The sequence below is a fragment of the Haliotis rufescens genome, unplaced genomic scaffold (genome assembly GCF_023055435.1).
Source record: "Haliotis rufescens isolate VD_foot unplaced genomic scaffold, xgHalRufe1.0.p SCAF_34, whole genome shotgun sequence".
NCBI lineage: Eukaryota > Metazoa > Mollusca > Gastropoda > Lepetellida > Haliotidae > Haliotis > Haliotis rufescens.
This window is the reverse complement of record NW_025964046.1, coordinates 5,049,134-5,054,481: the sequence shown is the minus strand read 5'-3', so window position 1 is coordinate 5,054,481 and position 5,348 is coordinate 5,049,134.

Genomic DNA, 5,348 nt, shown 5'->3' with positions numbered 1-5,348 from the left:
ATACAGGCATATGTTTTGTAACTCTTGTATCCACAAACATGGATGGACAATTGTGAACATAAACTGAACCTATAAAATAATCGATTACACTACATCCTTGACCTGCTATGTAAGTAAAACTACCTTCTTTGTCTCCAGTTGTCCTGCCGTTGAAGATATATAAATCATGAATGAAACACAGTTCCATTAGCTTACGACCAAAATCGTTTACAGAACTATCACATGACTGTCTCTTTTCTACAGGAACAAGGGGCGGTCGGGTAGCCTAGTGGTTAAAGCGTTCGCTCGTCACGCCGAAGACCCGGGTTCGATTCCCGACATAGGTACAATGTGTGAAGCCCATTTCGTGTGTCCCCCGCCGTGATATTGCTGTAATATTGTTAAAAGCGGCGTAAAACCATACTCACTCACTCACTCTACTGGAACAGGTGGTTCATCGGGAAAAGCTGCATTGTTGAGGCCAGGTTGAATACGTGTCTCTGGTGGGTTGTTAACCCCGCCTACAAGGGCATTCAGGTGCCCACAGAACATGACCTCACAGTCTAAGTCACTTAGATGTTGTAATCTTTAACTTCTGAACAAGAGTCCTTTTACTCTTATTGTTATCAATAAGTTTGTTTTATATTAAAATATGGTTTCTATCAAGAATAACATAAGAAAAACCTTTGACAAAATCGTATTTGCTCTTTAGATTGAAGCCTATACACTCTCCTTCCATAAAAGATACATACAACATATCATAAATAGAAAATATAGACCCATAGACCCTTCCGATATAATCATAATATTATCAAGCCCGATCTTCATTAATGAATAAATAATTCTATCTTACATGTAGTTGAGGTTTGTAAATGCATTCATGAATTTAAATATTTACTCATTCACTTACTAAATGTATGATTTATCTGTAGACAAAGATTAAACAGGTGTTTTACCTGATAAAATAAATAATATATATACGTATCGTCATTTGTAACTTTAGAGTATACATTAAATTGTATGGCTGAATGCACAGATAATCCCCTAAATGTTACCTGTATTTAAATGGTTTGATCCAACAGTTGGTTGCAGAAAAATAGGAAGAGTATTTATTCCTTCAAAATGTAATCCACATTTCAACAAGCACGAAATACCCATACCCCCCGCCAATACGACATGTCCGGTTGTGTGCAATGCATTAGCTCCTGTGAACTATGTTCACTGGACCTTTTTGTAAATGGCCCAATTGCAGCACTAAAAAAGGTTATTACTCATCGAACAGTGAGTCAGTGGGTGAAAATGCGAAGCCCCAAAACATCTTGTGGAGTACAGGTTGAAGAAAAGGAAAGTTCCCTTTACAAAAACATTACCTAATCTAATCCTTGATCTAATCCTTAGTTCGACACCGCCTCCGTGGTCTTGTATTAGAGAGTCTACCCGGAGAGCAACAGGTCAGGGTACGATCCCCGGCCGCGTCATACCAAAATATGTGAAACTATGGTACTTGTTGTTACCCTGTCTGGCGCAGGGCATTAAGGGGTTAAAACAAGGACTGGTCGATTCTGAGTCTAAGTGGGTATTCATTTGAAACTGTGGAAGGGTATCTCAGTGGCCCAGCACTTTAAATCGACATCAGTTTGGACAAGTACAGGCAGTCATACACACGTGCAAGCACGTCGCTATATGTGTGCAATAAACTTGGACGTGACGTTAAACCCCATTTTACCTCACCTTTCTTGGGGTTATGCAATGTTAATTCCAAAAAAGTCCAGCTTGGGATTTGTCCATTCAGATATGTGTGGTGACCTTTTTCATCCCAACTCCTTCTTCTGACTGATGCGACATCTGACTAATGAGAGTAAAACCATGATTAGAAACCCGTTTTGACCCCAGGGGCGGATTTTTATTGAGGAGACGATTTCAAATTATCTTATTTACTTACGCTCTGCTTTCGATGTTTTATCTCCGATATTTGCATAAACGATGTTACGATCTATCCAAGTCCCCAATAGGCAACAAAAAGAACAACCAATAGCTACATATTATATGTAACAAATACACATTTTCAATGCAGTGGTCATGGTAATAATTAGATCATATCAGTTGGACATCCATAGACATTTTGAGTACAACATCACCTCATCATGACTTGGCAATACCCGGTATGTTTTAAAACTCTACATATATCTTCCTTACACTTGCCTGATACTTCTATTTGTATTCCATATGTCATACGAAGGTAGTAATCTTCAAAAATGGAAACAATCAATTCCCAGTGTATGGATGGGGATACGCGTTCACCTTTCCGTGAACACCTGGAATCATCACTATTTGGTCGTGATTACAGGCCTATGATACATAATTCGATATTTCTTATGATAATGGAAATGAGACTGTCTCTTCTTTTCTACGATAGACATGTAGATATACTTTGAAGGCAGAAGTGTATAAGTGAGTGAGTGAGTATTCTTTGACGCTGCTTTTAGTAATATCCCAGCAATATCACAGCGGGGCACTCCAGAAATGGGCTTTACACACTGTACCCATGTCAGGAATCGAACCCGGGTCTTCGGCGTGACGAGCGAACGCTTTAATCACAAGGCTACCCGACCGCCCCCAAATGTAAAAGAAACATTTGTCTTAACAAAATGTGGAAACACTTGACGATTCTTGACAAGAGTTTATTATATGTACAATTCATCAACAATATATTATGGAATCTTATATAAATCTGTTCTTGTTATAAATGAGAATACAGTTAGTGTCACACAATGTTAGTTAAAGGTTTGTTGGTTTAAAAATGCCGTCTCCAATACTGGTGCCAAATGTAGAACATTGTAATGATTATTCTAAGTTGAGTCAGCTACAAAGGTCGCATTAACTCGGACATCCATTTACAGATGAGGATGGCCAATATATCGATCAAAGCCTTTAAAGCTTGAAATGTCACATGACATGTCACTTGGGGATACTTTCAAATGTATAGCTGATAAATGGACACTGAAGTGGTCTTGCATTCATCATTCAGACGGTGTTTGGCTCTGACACAGATGTTAGGTCTTGTCTTTATTGTCAGTGGTAATAGAGCTGGACACAAGTGACATTTCAGTTTCTCCGCTCATTAAGATGCTGCTGGACGGTAACGTTGCAATCATGCTCCTCTCCTTGTACTTGGTGTTTGTATTTGGCTCATGCAGCACCTTTTCATATCGACTGCAAAAGGGGAAGGATCCGACTCACGTTGGCATCAGGTTGTGTGAACTTAAATGTATTGAATATGGTCAGTGTTTGAAATTTGAGTACAATATTGCAACTTTAACCTGTCGTTTATCAAGTGACGAATCAAAGGAGAGGACAGAAGGATACATCATGCTGCCAACGAATTATTTAAATGTAAGTTATACTTTTGAGATCATATGTACATAAACCATTGAAGATATGTTTTTTTACAATGATTAATGCTTTATTACATATTCAACAACAATAGGTCATTAACAAAGAACAGAACTGAAAGATAAACATGCATAATATTTGTGATTCGCTTTATAAAGATAAATGTGTAAGACACATTAATTAACTGTAGATCAAACGAAAATATACATTGTTAAATTGTGAATAGGTTTAAAAACTCATACCTTGGCTAAAAGAAACTGACTGTAGTTTGAAAATGCTTATGCAAACATACCGAACATCATTTAACTGTTAGAACTATTTCTTGAATTTGGAGGAAACAGCTTCTTTCGTGATGGAAGGGATTGAAAATTAATACAGGGTTATAAAAGCACACGAGAATAATGTCAATGTTATCAGAACAACAGAGATAGCGAGTGAGAATGGTTTTTAAGTTGCTTTTAGGCAATATGCAAGCAATGTCATCCTAGGGGACACCAGGAATGAGCTGAGCACATTGTACAACACAGAGAGAGGGGGTCTTGAACGGCGATAATTGTGCTACGCAAGTTCATAGTGCAAGAGTGCTTGAGAGCAGACAATTTGCCAGTGCCAGACTCATTCACCGAAACGAATAAAATCAAATCCAAGTCGCTGTATACATTCTTTTGATGATTAATTTAGGAATTAGTATTTTACAAAGTGTATCAATGGTCTTGAAATTGTAATCGAATGGTCATATAACAATGGCAATAGTCTAGATTTGAAAAGAGTACAATTTATCTTCATTACATAACAGAATGTTAACAATCTCTCATATGGACCTACTTCCTTCTCTCTGAAGGGCACAACAAGCAAATGTGGATCCAAGAGCTGCAGTCCGAATTTTCGATGTTTGCCGGCCCGAAGTGGAAAGTCTGTTTGTGTGAAAGGTAATTTAAAGATTTAGGTAAATGTAGGGGTTTTGAGCATTTGTTCATGATCCAAAAACACAGGATGTTTCCTCATTTCGCCTCTGGAAGCCTCATAAATACTATTGGTTTCAACAGTAAACAGACAGATATGTTTACAGTCAATAAATCACTGGATTGTCTGGTCCAGAGTCGATTATTTACAGACCGGATTTATACAGCTGGAATATTGCCGAGTGCGGCGTGAAACCAAAAACACGCATTTATAATGCACCACATTCCCTTCACCGATGGGAATGCTCATAACGCTACACCATTATTACCCTGGTCAATGGATTAGTGAGCACTCGATTTTCATTCTCAGCTCCCTGAGGAATATACAACCCAAGTTGTCTGTGAGGCTCTAGACTGTTAACAGCCGCATTACTATCTCACCCTACCGGTACCCACTCACTGCTGGGTGAACAGAGGCACATTTCGAACAAAGTGGTGGTAGACGACCTCAATTAAGCTTGAAATGTTCCGATTAAAGGGCTTAAATTTATAACTAATAACTCTGCAGAGACATGTTTAGGATTACAATAGCAGTTTGATCTGATGAGTCATGCACACGATTGTAACCATATTGTTTTTATGTCTCGATCATATGTCACTTCTTACAGCTACATCAAAACATACTGTTCCATTTCATATTGATCATCAATCCATTCCAACTAATATTACTTTTGTTTGTGACAGGATCTTACTATCTATAAAACGGTTTTCGTTGCAACATTTCTGAAATACTGCCGATGTGAACTTTTTAGTGAACATTCAGTCTATATTTATGTGTACGTTTTATGAAGCAAAATATGAGAATGTGTCCATTAATATTTGTCACTCATATTTGCTTGGCAGACTGTGTGAAGGTAAACACTATCGTATCCAATAAACCAATTCTCAAGTATACTCTTAAACACTGCAGATTGGACGCAGTCACATCCTGGGCTGTTCCTTCAACATGGGATAAGAGATACGTTAAAAGACAAACTTCATGAGGCCTGCAAGGAAGGTCATCTGAATCGAGTG